Here is a 16,247-nt window from a genome sequence, read left to right as displayed (position 1 = left end):
CCTTTCCCCTGCCCATATACTCAAGTCCATTCTCTAGTAGGTCTGTGTCTTTATTCCCATCTTACCCCTACGTTCTTCATGACATTTTTTTTTTCTTAGATTCCATATATATGTGTTCGCATACAGTATTTGTCTTTCTCTTTCTGACTTACTTCATTCTGTATGACAGACTCTAGGTCCATCCACCTCACTACAAATAACTCAGTTTCGTTTCTTTTTATGGCTGAGTAATATTCCATTGTATATATGTGCCACATCTTCTTTATCCATTCATCCGATGATGGACACTTAGGTTGTTTCCATCTCCTGGCTATTGTAAATAGAGCTGCAATGAACATTGTGGTACATGACTCTTTTTGAATTATGGGTTTCTCAGGGAATATGCCCAGTAGTGGGATTGCTGGGTCGTATGGTCGTTCTGTTGTAGTTTTTTAAGGAACCTCCATACTGTTCTCCATAGTGGCTGTACCAATTCACATTCCCACCAGCAGTGCAAGAGTGTTCCCTTTTCTCGACACCCTCTCCAGCATTTATTGTTTCTAGATTTTTTGATGATGGCCATTCTGACCGGTGTGAGATGATATCTCATTGTAGTTTTGATTTGATTTCTCTAATGATTAATGATGTTGAGCATTCTTTCATGTGTTTGTTGGCAATCTGTATATCTTCTTTGGAGAAATGTCTATTTAGGTCTTCTGCCCATTTTTGGATTGGGTTGTTTGTTTTTTTGTTATTGAGCTGCATAAGCTGCTTGTAAATTTTGGAGAGTAATGCTTTGTCAGTTGTTTCATTTGCAAATATTTTCTCGCATTCTGAGGGTTGTCTTTTGGTCTTGTTTATGGTTTCCTTTGCTGTGCAAAAGCTTTTAAGTTTCATTAGGTCTCATTTGTTTATTTTTGTTTTTATTTCCATTTCTCTAGGAGGTGGGTCAAAAAGGATCTTGCTGTGATTTATGTCATAGAGTGTTCTGCCTAAGTTTTCCTCTAAGAGTTTGATAGTGTCTGACCTTACATTTAGGTCTTTAATCCATTTTAAGCTTATTTCTGTGTATGGTGTTAGGGAGTGTTCTAATCTCATACTTTTACATGTACCTGTGAAATTCTGACACATGCACAACATGGATGAACCTTGAGGACATTATGCTAAGTGAAGCAAGCCAGTCACAAAAGAAGAAATATGGTATGATTCCACTTATATGAAGTACCTAGAGTAGTCAAATTCATAGACAGAAGGCAGAATGGTGGTTGTCAGGGGTTGGGAGAAGGGAGAAATAAGAAATGATTGTTTAATTGGTACAGAGTACAAAGTTTCAGTTTTGCAAGATGAAAAGTGTTCTGGACATGGATAATGATAATGGTTGCACAACAAAGTAAATGTACTTGATGCCACTGAGCTGTACACTTAAAAATGGTTAAAATAGCAAATTTTATGTTATATGTATTTTACCACAATTTTTAAAATTAATAATAATAAATATAAGATGTTGATGAGGTACAACAATGAATTTTAAAGGTTAATTTTTAAAGATTCTTTAGAGAATCCAGCAATCAAATATTGATTTTCAGTTAATAGGAATGGTAGCAGAATTATAGAGATATTAAAATTAAAGTCAAAATACTATATGATATCACTTATATGTGGAATCTAAAAAATACAACAAACTAGTGAATATAACAAAAAAGAAGACTTGCAGATATAGAGAACAAACTAGTGCATCAGTGGAGAGAGGAAGCGGGGAGGGGCAATATACAGTAGGGGATTCAGAAGTACAAACTATTATGTATAAAATAAGCTACAAGGATATCTTGTACAATGCAGGGAATATAGCCGATATTTTATAATAATTAAAAATGGAGTATAACCTTTAAAAACTGTGGGGACTTCCCTGGTGGCAGTGTGGTTAAGAATCCACCTGCCAATTCAGAGGACACAGGTTCAATCCCTGGTCCAGGAAGATCCCACGTGCCATGGAGCAACTAAGCCCATGAGCCACAACTACTGAGCCTGCTCTTGAGAGCCCGTGAGCCACAATTACTGAAGCCTGCACGCCTAGAGAAATCAAGTCTAAAAAAATAAAGAAAGAAAAAAAAGAAAAGACTAACACCTCTTGGCTCTCCATTAAAAAAACAAACAAACTGTGAATCACTATATTGTACACCTGTAATTTACAGAATATTGTACATCAACTACACTTTGATTTAAAAAATTGAAGTCAACAAAATTCTAATTTATATCAAATTATGGATATTGCTTAATTTTAAGTAAAAGATGTTATTATCTCACTTATAAAAACATTGAATGTAAATAATTGTAATCTATCACATTTATAGATTAAGAGGAAAAACATATCATGTCAATGGATGCAAAAATGAGTTTGTGTAAAAATTAATAAAAATTCATGTTTTATTTAAAAAGAAAGGTCTAATGCAGTAAAGCTCCAAATCCTCCAGATTCTTTTTTTGTCTATCAAAGTATTAGAATATTTTTCTGATATTGCACCTATGATATTGCAATTGGAATTATTGGTTTACTGAAGAGACTTCTTACAAGTCCTTATTACCCTGGTACCTAGCATGGTGCCTGATGAAAGGAGGTTCTCAGTCAATTCTGGCTGGCTGAAAAACAGAAAGAGCAATTAGGCATGAGCTTTGTATGCATGAGGAAGTCCCAGAGAGTATTTCTGAACAGGTCTTAGAGTGAGCCACTTTGAAGACTAAAAGGACACCAGGGCTGACTGGCTCTGAGTGGGGTGCCAAGCAGGGTACTTCTTCAGGACTATGAAAGGACCACATGCAAGACGGAAGCTTAACCGTGGCACAGAAATTCCTCCTGCAAGTCTCTCCATGCCCCAGGCACTAATGGAGAGGGTTGCAGGAGCCAGAGGTAAAAGAAAGGGGGACAAAGAAGGCAGGCTGACGGTCAGGAAAAACCACTGCTGGTGGGCCATCCTACAGAGTGAACAGGAAAACCCCCTATGGTCCATGTAGCACAAGTCAACGTAAAGTGGGGGTCAGTACACATTTATAACTTTACTATGAAAGGGCTCTGAGGGCTATATGCTCTCTGTCTCAACTACTCAGCTTTTGCCATCATGGTGTCAAAACCACCACAAACAACCACAAAAGAATGAATGTGGCTGTGTTACAATAAAACCTTATTTTCAAAACTAGGTGGTGGACCCAGATTGGCCCACGGACCCATACATAGTCTGCAGCCCTCTGGCCTAGATTCTTACTATTCAAATTATGGTACAAGGACCAGCAGGATTGACATCACTTAGGAGCTTGTTAGATCTGCATAATCCTGGGCACCCAGACCTTTGGAATCAGACTCTCATTTTGTAAGATGCCCAATAGAGTTTGCAAAATGCTCTGCCTGACTTCTGTGATCCCCTTCAGCCTGAGCACTCAGATATTATAACAGCATAGGCTTAGGAGGAGTTTCACTTAATGCATCCTTTATAAATCTGATCTAGGGTAGGAGGGCAAGTCCTTCATGAGGACACTGAGACAGAGGGCAGGACTCAGCATAGGAGATTCTGTTCAGGGCAGCTGCCAATGAGACAAGGTCTGCAGAAGTTAGATACGTGATGACTCCCAGAGCGAAACTCCCTGAGCCCTCCACTAATAGTGATGAAACTACTCCAGGTAGTTCTAGACACTCTCCACTGGTGATTTGCCCTGTAATTAAAACATTTCTGCATCTCCTACTATGATGCTTAATTTGATGACTGGCCATGGGATGTCCAGATTAAACATTATGTCTGGGTGTGTCTATGAAGGTGTTTCCAGATTAGATTAGCAATAGGTAGACTAACTAAAGTAGATTGCCCTCCCCAATATGAATGGGCATTACCCAATCCATTGAGAGCTTGAATAGAACAAAAGGCAGAGGAAGGACGAACTTGCCTCTTTCTTCCTGCCTCACTGCTGAGTTGGAGCATCACATCTCATCTTGTATTCTCTGGCCTCAGACTGAGATTTACACCATTCGCTCTCCTGGTTTTCAGGCTTTTGGACTTGGACTGAACTACACCACTGGCTTTCCTGTGTCTCCATATTGCAAGGTTGTGTATGGCAAATCATGGGACTTCTCAACCTCTATGATTATGTGAGCCGATTCTTCATAATAATAATAATCTATTGTTATATATTTATGTAAAAAATATGTATGTTTCTGTTTCTGTTTCTCTGGAGAACCCTAATACACTTAACCAATATAAAGGTAAGAGGCATGAAGAACTCATCCACCTACAAGTGAAATTTTACGCTCTAGTCCTCAAGGAAATCCCTTATCACTGGTTAGTTCCTAAAATAATGATCCTCAACCTTGGGCAGTGTGCTCCCCAGGGTACAGTTGGTTGTCACAACTCCAGTGGAGGTTGATATTGGCATCTAGTAGGAGGCAAGGATACTGCTAAAATCCTACAATGTATAGAACAGCACCCCCACAACAAAGAACTATCTGGCCCCAAATGTTAATGCATTGAGGTTGAGAAACCCTGCTCTAGAACAAACATCATTACCTCATTGATCAACCTAAGAAACTCTCAGTGTTTGTGAACCTCATGCACATCACCATTACAGCAAGAAAGGTGTCAGAGAGAGGTCTGCTTGGCAGCTCCTAGCGGCCTTGCTCAGAACACCACAGGTCCAAGCCCTGGGCCACCAATTCAATGTTCCATGACCAGAAGTAAACAGACTCTGGGAGAACAAATCACATCAACCAAGCCCTCAAGAAAATACAACATCAGGGGACTTCCCTGGTGGCGCAGTGGTTAAGAATCCACCTACCAATGCAGGGGACACGGGTTCAAGCCCTGGTCCGGGAAGATCTCACATGCCGTGGAACAACTAAGCCTGTGCGCCACAACTACTGAAGCCCATATGCCTAGAGCCCGTGCTCTGCAACAGAGAAGGCACCTCAACAGAGAAGGCACCGCAACAGAAAGCCACCACAACAAGAGAAGCCACCGCAATGAGAAGCCCATGCACCGCAATGAAGAGTAGCCCCCCTTGCTGCAAGTAGAGAAACCCCACGTGCAGCAATGAAGACCCAATGCAAAAATAAAATAAATAAATTTATTTTTAAAAAAGAAAGAAAAAAGAAAATACAACATCAACCAATACCAGTTTATTAATTCATAACTGGAGAGCCACCTGGCATAAGATCTAGATCAGATTCTCTTCTAGACAAGTTGACCCTGGGGATTATCTTGGCTAGGGCAGAATTACAACTAAGCAGCCATATATTTTCAAAGCCAGGGTTTTCTCCCTGTGATTATCCATTGGATTAACCCCACACCGTTCTAGGGGAAAATGATGTGTAGAGAACACTCTAGGGCCAGTAAACAAGAATTGCAGCATACTTTCTTTGGACAGCACCTACTAATTCTTATACTTCTTACTCTTTGACAGCTTTTTTTCATCTATGACCCAAAGCTCCTTCACCTAATTACTGAAAATCTGTGGCACAATTGAGGAGACAGCTTCTTTCCATCACCTACCTCTCAGAATTTTGTCTTCCTGTACACATGCTGGCCTCCTGATGAAGATGACAAGCTGGCTTATAAGCACCATCTCTTAAACTGAATGACTAATTGCATGCATTGCATGCCATTTTCACTGGTTTCCATATTAGAGATAACCTATTTCCCAGTGCTGCAAATTCATATTCTCTGGAACCTTGAGTCTACCCACCTATACTGAGTGTAACCACTGGATATACAAAATGAAGTATGCCTGGTGATAGTACATTTCATCTTATATTTCAGTAGCAGCAGTGCACATCCCTGGTATATAAGCCACCATGCAGATGACCATCTCATCACACGGTGTGCAAAGGGTCATAAAAAAGTCTTATTATCAGGACTTCCCTGGTAGTCCATTGGTTAATACTCTGCACTTCCAATGCAGGGGGCGCCAGTTCAATCAACGGTCAGGGAACTAAGATCCCACATGCCACGCAGCACAGCTTAAAAAACAAAACGAAAAACAAAACAAAAAAATCTTATTATCCCCTTAGCTACCTGGGGAGAAGTGTACTCTTAAGAGTAGAGGAGTATCTGGTTAGAATGGTTCATCCTTGGAGATGCTAGTACCAGACAGTAGAGGTTCTGAAACTTGGTTGGCCTCAGTTGGCTTCTCAGGCTCTGAAAGAAGAGAAAAATGGCATAAAAAATATCAGAGAGCCATCACATGGCTGAGAGATCACATCATGCCTTAGACCTGGTGTTGTTATGAACTGCTTAGCAGAGAAACCTTGGTGGTCTTTGTCTGGACCCCTGAAGATATGAAATAGCATTCCCTGAAAGGATAAAGCCCACTGCCAGAGTTTAATCTGGAATTTGAACCAGACAGCCAGAGAAACCAATCTCCCAAGGTCAGAGCAAAAAGGGAAGCTAAGGGTAAGAAATCAAAAGATGTACGCTTCCTCTTCCCTTCTGTCAGCCAAAACCCACAAAATAGCTACAGCGGCTCCTGTGTGGCTCCTCATCAGTGAAGTTTGCAAGCCAGCCTCTCTGGAAGAGGAAGGGAGGAAATTTAGTTTCCAGATAGTAATGCCCAGATGGGCCATGAAATGAAGTCTCATGCAGCTCTGTGGGCACAAAAAACCTGGACATGCTGCCAAGTGGATTCCCACAGCCTGTATCTTCCATGGAGAAATCTCAAGGCCTCTGTTCAACCCAGCTAGAGAAGCCACCAGGGGTCTCTGAAAGACCTAGATTATACACAGCTCCTTTAGGTTGCCAGTTTCATTTAGAATTGTGTAGAAAAAAAATGAAATCAGTCACAGAGGTCCCGGAGCCCTAAGCAGTCTCCTCGCTCCATGCATACACACTCATTCATTATCACTGCTTCCTACCAGCTCCTGCAGCATCCGACTTTTGCTTATTTATTTACATCTTTACTTATCCCAGCTGCCTCTGCCTCACAAAGGATTTGTGGCATCTTCCTATCTCCATTTTACTGGTAAGGGCAAAAAAGCACAAGATCAGTAGTTCTTTAGAGACTCATTGCACCAAAGCATGGAATCAGTTCTTTGAGTCCCACTCGCTCTCCACTCTACACTAAAGAAAACCATGCAAGGACTGACCTCATTGTGGTCACATGGAGTCTGAGATGCAAAAGCTTGAAAGGAAAAATAACTCCCAGGGACTTCCCTGGGGACTTCCCTTCCCCAGCGGTTAGGACTTCGTGCTTCCACTGTGGGGGCACGGGTTTGATCCCTGGTCAGGGAACTAAGATCCCACAAGCCACGCAGCATGGCCAAAAAAGAAAAAAAAGAAAAGAAAAATAGCTCCCACCTCAGAGGATGGTAAGAGGATACACACGGCCCTGGAGAAATGACTGAGCAGAGAGAAACCCTGACTTTCTCTACAGGACTGATAAACTCCTGTGGATGACACATCCAACACGCTAGCCTACCAGCTGTGTGGCTTCCTTTGCTCCACCAACCCTCCCCTCCAACCTACTGCAGTAAACCACTTCCAAGAGCATATCCTGGACTTTAGTTTTCACTTAGAAAGGCACCACCTCTGAAGTCTGGGCTGTGAGCTCCTTAAGGGCAGGAACCACCTGGTCTCCATTCTTCTCTTTGTTCCTAGAGCCTCCCACAGTAAATGGACAAAGCCGATGTTCAGTGACTGTTGGATGAATGACTCACACTCAGAAATCCCACTCTTCAACCAGATCTTTCTGTCTTCCTACTACCCTCATCGCTACAGTCAAAGTAAATGTGCTCTCCAACCTCTCTGGTTCCTCAAGCTTCTTATACTCTCCAGCTCACCCAGTTAAGTCTCATCCTCCATTCACTTTTCTCTACACAGCCTGGCTACTATAACTACACTACACTTGGCTCTTACCAGGACCTTTCTGCTGCCCTCCCACCATCCCCAGGCCTAACCCCAAGACCACTGTAACCCTCACCTGCCAGCTTTCTTGTCCAAAGGCTAAGTGTTTCTGAAAAAAAAAATCATTCATATTAGCACCATTGTAAATGTTTGGTTTACACCCTCAGTGAGGCCCTTATATTGGTAGGAAAACTTCTAAGTCCCTTGCATTGTCCTTTCTCAATTCCAAGAGAAAATGTACCAAACCACTACCCCTTTCTTTTAGCCCCCTTCTCCATCCTCAGCCTTCTTGTGCTTCCCATCTTCCCAGAGGAAACAGCAGCCAGCTTACATGAACTGTAACTCCCTTCTCTTCCATCTGATCCTGACCTTCCTCCCTCATTTCTCTAAGGGAGTTTTACCTGTGCTTTTGATCAAATCTTTTCCTCCTCCTTCCTATAAGATTTCATTCCATCAGTGATTCATCCTTCTTTTACCTTTCTTGTTTGACTGATCTCCATCTCTATCTATACAGAGGTAGGCAGATAGAAAGATATACTTTACTATATATTATTCACACAGAAAGACAGAGAGAGAAGGAGAGAAAGAGAGATTATATATGTGTATAATTCTCTCTCAAGCTTGCAGTTTCTCCCTTTCTCCTTCCCTTCTCTCCCCCACCTCCTCCGTGTGTGTGTGTGTGAGAGAGAGAGAGAGGTATGTATATATGTCATATATTTACATATATACACACAAGATGTGTTTATGCAAAAAACATGCATATATGTGCACATATATGTATGTATACACACACACATGTCTTTCTCCTTCAAACATTTTCTCATTCTTTCCTAATCACTGTCAAAATCTCTCTCTTTCAATTTGCTGGTCTTATCCACAATAAACTTGCTTAATTGCCCTCACCCTTTCTAAAAAAAAAACTTTTTTTTTTTTGGCTGAGTTGTGTCTTCGTTGCTGTGTGCAAGCTTTCTCTGGTGAGTGGGGGCTACTCTTCATTGTGGTGCGCAGGCTTCTCATTGCAGTGGCTTCTCTTGTTGTGGAGCATGGGCTCTAGGTGCGCAGGCTTCAGTAGTCGCAGCATGCGGGCTCAGTAGTTGTGGCTTGCAGGCTCTAGAGCACAGGCTCAGTAGTTGTGGCACATGGGCTTAGTTGCTCTGCCACATGTGGGATCTTCCTAGACCAGGGATCAAACCCGTGTCCCCTGCAGTGGCAGGTGGATTCTTAACCACTGCACCAACAGGGAAGTCCTGCCCTCACCCTTACATGACCTTCCCTTTATTCAGCCTCCCTGCTAAACTTATACTTCCTCTCTCCATTTTTTTTTTTTTACCATCATTCAATCCTTAGGGATCTAATGTCCCATCCTTCTCCATTTATGCTGCCTAGCACAGTGCCTGAGCACATAAGTTCTTTAAAATAAATTCTGTCATGGATATGAGTCAATGTCTTAGACACCTCTGTGATCTAGTGTTTGACTCATAGTGAATGCTTCCATTGACTGAATGAATCTAAAAATGAACAAACATGGTTAGTGAGAGAGATCTGCAACCTAGCTAAGCAAACAGAATGAAGTATAAAAGCAATGTAAGTTAAGTGGCGTGGGTGCAGATGGGAAAGAGTAATTAATTCCAATAATGGGAGAGCAGTGGGCAGAACTCATAAAAACTTCATAGAGAGGTAAGATTTAAATTGAAGCACTGAGTATTAATTTAATACAAATTATACTAATAACTCATATTTATGGGGACCTTCCTCTGTAACCAGGCAATGCTTTATGTAGAATATTTAATTTAAGAATATTAATTTATAACAATCCTGTGCTATTATTATTCCCATTTTTCAGATGGGAAAATTGAGGCACAGAGAGGTAGTGCTATACAAGATCACTCAGCTAGAAAATATTGGAGATGGAATTTAAACTCAGGCAGCCTATCTCTAGTGCTTTTAACTTCTAAACCATACTTCCCAGAGTAAAGAAATGTACTAGAGACAAAGGAATAATGTGAGGGAAGGTATATGGCATGTCTAGAGCAAGAAAGTAGGCAGAAGGATTTACTAGAAATTAAAGATGGAAAGGCAAAGTTGGAATTGGACCTTGGAGGATCTGCAGTGCCTTACAAAGGAGATGGAATTTTATTTTATGAACAATGGTATTAACAGAAGGGTGACATGGTCAGTTCTGCTTCCTAGGAAGAAAACACTGGCAGAAGCGGAGGCTATGTTGGAGAAGTCAGAGATTATAGGTTACAGTCTGAAAGACTCACTAGGGGTTAACTCAACAGTCCAGGTAAAGGATGAAAGTACCTGAAACCAAGATGGCTGAAATAAAATGGGGATGAAGCTGCTGAAGAAGTCGGCAACCCAGAAACCAAACCTAACAGGTGTAGACCAAAACAAACGAAAACAAAGCAAAAAACCACCAAATGCATGTTCTCTAGTCAAAAGACCAGTTAAGGGACAGTCTAGCAAGACAGAAAACTCTTAGACAATAACTACTCTACCCCAGCCAAACACCATAGGAAAAACTGTGGCCCCAGCTTACACCCATAACAGCAAAGGCTGAGTGGGGAGCATAGACTTCCATCCTCGAGAGACTAAAAGAAGACACCCCAACGTCTGCATCAGAGTGGCATTAGAGAAGACCAAGTAGGGAAAGGGGACTTTCATCCCAGACAGCTGGTAATGAGCCACTCTTCCTGGCAGTATCAGTGGAGAACACACAGGAAGCCTGGACTTCACCCCCACCCAGCTCCTCTCCCTCCTTGCTGGAGTAATGTAATAGGAGGCCTAGTGAAGGGTCAGGACTTTCACCAACCACCGTGGTTAGAAGCCCCACCGTCACCAACATCATGACAGTGGAGGCCACATGGGATCTGGAACTCTCATTCTCACCCAGCAGTAATAAGAAGCCAGTCAATAGATGCCAACACCAAGATGACAGAGATGTTATAATTATCTGACAAGGATTCTAAAGCAGCCATGATAAAAAAAAAACACTTCTAATAGCAATGATGAATATGCTTGAAATGAATTTTAAAAAATGGAATGCCTCAGCAAAGAAATAGAAAGCCTTAGCAAAGAAATGGAAGATATAAAGAAAAAAATGAAAATTTTAGGATTGAAAAATATAACCAAAATTAAAAACTAAGTAAATGAGATCAAAAGTAGAGTGGAAAGGACAAAGGAAAGAATCAGTGAACTGGAAGGTAGTACAACAGAACCTACACAGTTGGGCAATAGGGAGAAAATAGATTAAAAAAAATTGAACAGAGCCTTAGGGACCTGTGAGACTATAACAAAAGATCTAACATTCGTGTCATTAGAATCCAAGGAGAGGAAAAAAACAGGCAGAAATGAAAAAGTGTTTCAAAAAATAAAGAAATAATGGCTGTAAAATCCCCCTATTTAGGAAGAGATAAAAATCTACAGATATGAGAAGCTGACCAAATCTCAAAAGGATAGACTCAAAGAAATCCATGCCAATCCAAAGGATCAAGACGGCGGAGGAGTAGAAGGACGTGGAGTTCATCTGTCCCACAAATGCATCAAGAAAACATCTACTAATGAAATAGTTCTCACAGAGCACCTGCTGAACACTAGCAGAGCACCTCAGACACCTAAAAGGGCAAGAAGAATCCCCATGTAACCAGGTAGGATGAAAGAAAGAAGAAGGGAAAAGGAAGAGGAGAGGAAGCAGGATGGGACCTGCACCCCTAGAAGGGAGCTGAAGATGAGGAGAGCTTCATGCATCTGGGGAAGCCCCCTCACCAGTGGGGAGATCACCTGGGACAGAAGGGGAGCTTCGGAGTCTTGGAGGAGAGCACAGCAACCGGTCTGTGGCAGGAAGGACAGACTGAAACCTACCCAAATGGTCCATGCCACAGCCCTGCATGCCCCAGCCTGAGACATGTGTCCATCAGGGTGGATGGGGGCTGGGTGCTAAAACGTGGGGTTTGGGGAGCAGACCCGGGAAAGGGACTGCTGTTGGCTGTGAGGAGACAGCCTGCGGGGACGGGAGTGAGGAGCTTTGCAACCTGGAATGCTCCTGGAGGAAGCCCAGACCATGATAGAGGAAAAGCGCCATCGTTGAGTGACGTGCAAAGGGCAGGGCAGCCATTGCAGTCTCTCTCCTCACATGCGGGCCCTGCCTCCACAGGCACTAGGCGGGGCTCCCGCCAGAGCAGGCTCACACATCTCCGGTCATTGCCTCCTTTGCACCCACCCCACCTGGGTAACTTGCTCGCCCCAATCGCCTGGGCGGCCCACTCACCCAGATTGCTGCCTCGGCTCCCTCCCACCTGACAGGCTCAGTGTGCTCTGGCAGCCTCAGGAGCAGAGGCTGGTGGGTGGCCCACACTCAGAGGTGGGGCTGAAACAAAAGCTGAGCCCCAGGGGTTCTGTGACTAAGAAAGAAGAGCTGAAATCTCTCCTTGTGGCTGTGCAAATTGCGGAGTTAGACCTCCACAGACAGCTTCCTAAATTCAGTGTCTGCAGAACATCCAAATGGACAAGTGCTCCTGCAGCTGAGACGGGTCTGGCTTTAGGACCTGTGGGCTTTATGGGCACATACAGGGGATGGGCAAGGCCAGAGTCTGAGCTGCCTCCATAGCAGGTCCAGGTACACAGTTACTGCAGTCCTGAGACATGACCTCAGTGGATCTGTGATGGTGGCCTGGTGAAAACAACACGTGAGAGTCACCAGGGCCAACTGACAGCATACCCACAGTTAAGGTAGGACAGAGAGCAGTACCAACAACAGTGTACCGTGTGTGCCCACACAATGAATGAAAGGGGACACAACAGAGCACACTCACAGGTAAACAGCTACAGAGGAGGAATATTCAGTGGATTCTCTCCCAGTGGGAGTGCTCCAATCCCACCTAACTCACACCACAGATCAGAATCACAGCTAAGAAACAGATCTGGGGTCCTCTACTCCAACAAGTAGGGAGCAGAACACACCCCTGACAGGGCAGTGACCATCACAGAGCAAAAGGGAGGCTGCACTCCATATCCAGGGCAGGCTCTGGCCATGAAAACACCAGTCAAACCCCTTATTCAGGGGGATAACAGCCAGCATACACTGAGGAAAGAGGTGGCAGTCATCCATACTAAAACCAGACCTTGGACCAAAAAAAGAAAAATATATATATATATATTTAACCAACGAAGGCTACATAAGGACCTTCCCATATAAAAATAGCTCTCCAAGACAGTCTGACAGTCTGGCATCAGGAGGGAGAACTCCCAGAGCATTTAGCCTTGAAGGCCAGCAGGGCTTGAGTGCAGGAGCTCCACAGGGCTGGGGGAAACAGAGACTCCACTCTTGGAGGGCACACACAAGGTGTCAGCACAAAGCAGTACCTCCATAGGAACCTGGGATACACCTATACCTAGGGGTCTTGGAGGGCCTCCTGGGGAACCAGGCATTGGCAGTAGCTCAACGTGTGGCAAGGGGACTGGTAGCAGAGGCCCCAGGGAATATGAATTGGCATGTGCTCTCCTGGAGGTCCCCATTTCGACACCAACACCTGGCTCCACCCAACAGCCTGCAGGCTCCAGTGCTGGAACAGCTCAGGCCAAACAACCAGCAGGACAGGAACACAGCACCACCCATCAGCAGACAGGCTGCCTAAAGTCATAATAAGCTCACAGACACACCAAAACACACTGCTTGACATGGCCCAGCCCACCAGAGGGACAAGACCCAGCTCCACCCAACAGAGGCAGGAACCTGGCCCTCCCACCAGAAAGCCTGCACAAGCCCCTGGACCAAACTCACCCACCAGGAGGCAGACACCAGAAGCAAGAGGAAATACGATCCTACCACCTGTGGAAAGGAGACCACAACACCATAAGTTAGAGAAAACGAGATGACAGAGGAATATGTTGCAGATGAAGGAGCTAGGTAAAAACCTACAAGAACAACTAAATGAAGAGAAGATAGGCAATCTACCTGAAAAAGAATTCAGAGTAATGATAGTAAAGATGATCCAATATCTCAGAAAAAGAATGGAGGAACGGATCAAGAAGATACAAGAAATGTTTAAGAAAGACCTAGAAGAACTAAAGAACAAACAGAGAGGAACAATACAATAACTAAAATGAAGAATACACTAGAAGGAATCAATAGCAGAATGAGGCAGAAGAATGGATAAGTGAGCAGGAAGATACAATGGTGGAAATCACTGCCACAGAACAGAATGAAGAAAAAAGAATGAAAAGAAATGAGGACTGTCTCAGAGACCTCTGGGACAACATTAAATACACCAACATTTGAATTATAGGGGTCCCAAGGAAGAAGAGAAAAAGAAGGGCCTGAGAAAATATTTGAAGAGATTATAGCCAAAAACTTCCTTAACATAGGAAAGGAAATAATCACCCAAGTCCAGGAAGTGTAGACAGTCCCATACAGGATAAACCCAAGGATAAACATGCTGAGATACATAGTAATCAAACTAACAAAAATTAAATACAAAGACAAAACATTAAAAGCAACAAATAACATATAAGGGAATCCCCATAAGGTTATCAGCTGACTTTTCAGCAGAAACTCTGCAGGCCAGAAGGGAGTGCCATAATTTATTTAAAGTGATGAAAGGGAAAAAATACAACCAAGAATACTCTACCCAGCAAGGCTCTCATTCAGATTCAACAGAGAAATCAAAAGCTTTACAGACAAGTAAAAGCTAAGAGACTTCAGGACCACCAAACCAGCTTTATGACGAATGATACAGTAACTTCTCTAGGTAAAGAAAAAAAAAAAGAGGCCACAACTAGAAACAAGAAAATCACAAATGGGAAAGCTCACTGGTAAAAGCAAACACACAGTAACAGCAGGAAATCATCCATACACAAATATGATATCAAAACCAGCAACAGTAAGAAGACAAGAGTACAAATGCAGGAAATGGGAACTGCATTTGAAATTAAGAGACCAGCAACTTAAAACAACCTTGTATAAATAAAGACTGCTATATCAAAACCTCATGGGAGGGACTTCCCTTGTGGCACAGTGGTTAAGAATCTGCCTGCCAATGGAGGGGACATGGGTTTGAGTCCTGGTCTGGGAAGATACCACATGCCACAGAGCAACTAAGCCTATGTGCCACAACTACTGAGCCTGTGCTCTACAGCCCATGAGCCACAACTACTTAGCTTGCATGCCACAACTACTGAAGCCCGTGTGCCTAAAGCCCGTGCGCTGCAATAATAGAAGCCACCACGAGAAGCCCATGCACTGCAATGAAGACGAGCCCCTGCTCACTGCAACTAGAGAAAGCCCGTGTACAGCAACAAAGACCCAACACAGCCAAAAATAAATTAATTAATTAATTAAAAAAAAACTCATGGGAAATGCAAACCAAAAAACTACAACAGATACACACACACAAAAGAAAAAGCAACCCAAACACAGCACTAAAGATGGTCATCAAACCAAAAGAGAAGAGAGCAAAGAACAAAAGAGGAAGGGAAGAAAAAAGACCTGCAAAAACAAACCTAAAACAATTAAGAAAATGGCAATAGTAATATGCATATCAATAATTACCTTAAGTGTAAATGGATTAAATTCTCCAACCAAAAGACACAGACTCGCTGAATGGATACAACAATAAGAACTGTATATATGCTGTCTACAAGAGACCCACTTCAGACCTAAGGACACATGTAGACTGAAAGTGAGGGGATGGAAAAAGATATTCCATGCAAATGGAAATCAAAAGAAAGCTGGAGTAGCAATACTCATTTCGGACAAAATAGACTTTAAAATAAAGACTGTTACAAGAGACAAGGAAGGACATGACATAATGATCAGTGCAAGGGTTGAATGGGTTCAATGCAAGAAAAAGGCATAGCAATTCAATGCAAGAAAAAGACATAGCAATTCTAATATATATGCACCCAACATAGAATCACCTGAATATATAAGGCAATTGCTAACAGCCATAAAAGGGGAAGTCAACAGTAACACAGTAACAGTGGGGGACTTTCACCCCTCACTTACACCAAAGGACAGATCATCCAGACAGAAAACAAAGAAGGAAACACAACCCTTAAATGACACATTAGACCAGATGGACTTAATTGATATTTATAAGACATTCCATCCAAAAGCAGCAGAATACATTTTTTTCTCAAGTGCACACGAAACATTCTCCAGGACAGATCACATCTTGGGTCACAAATCAAGCCTTGGTAAATTTAAGAAAATTGAAATCATATCAAGCATCTTTTCTGACCACAATGCTATGAGATTAGAAATCAATTACAGGAAAAAACTGTAAAAAACAGAAACACATGGAGGCTAAACAATATGTTACTAAACAACCAATGAATTGCTGAAGAAATCAAAGAGAAAATCCAAAATTACCTAGAGAAAAATGACAATGAAAAC

General features: G+C 42.6%; 1 protein-coding gene across 6 annotated transcripts in view; it reads right to left on the bottom strand.

Moving 5' to 3' along the window:
• EVA1A (eva-1 homolog A, regulator of programmed cell death) overlaps nucleotides 1-16,247 on the bottom strand; it is a 77,634-nt gene that overhangs the window by 30,728 nt on the left and 30,659 nt on the right. For 3 of the 6 annotated variants that reach the window (XM_067704559.1, XM_067704555.1, XM_067704557.1), the window contains one exon: nucleotides 6,029-6,151. The exons of 2 other annotated variants lie outside the window; for them this stretch is intronic. The gene's annotated coding sequence lies outside the window, so the exon portion shown is untranslated. Of the gene's footprint in view, nucleotides 1-6,028; nucleotides 6,152-7,928; nucleotides 7,962-16,247 lie in introns of all 6 variants that reach the window. One more of the 6 variants, XM_067704558.1, reaches the window with a different exon arrangement.

The sequence above is a fragment of the Pseudorca crassidens genome, chromosome 14, assembly GCF_039906515.1.
Source record: "Pseudorca crassidens isolate mPseCra1 chromosome 14, mPseCra1.hap1, whole genome shotgun sequence".
In the NCBI taxonomy this organism is placed as follows: domain Eukaryota; kingdom Metazoa; phylum Chordata; class Mammalia; order Artiodactyla; family Delphinidae; genus Pseudorca; species Pseudorca crassidens.
Note: the sequence above shows the minus strand (reverse complement) of the source record. Positions and strands in the feature narration are given on the sequence as shown.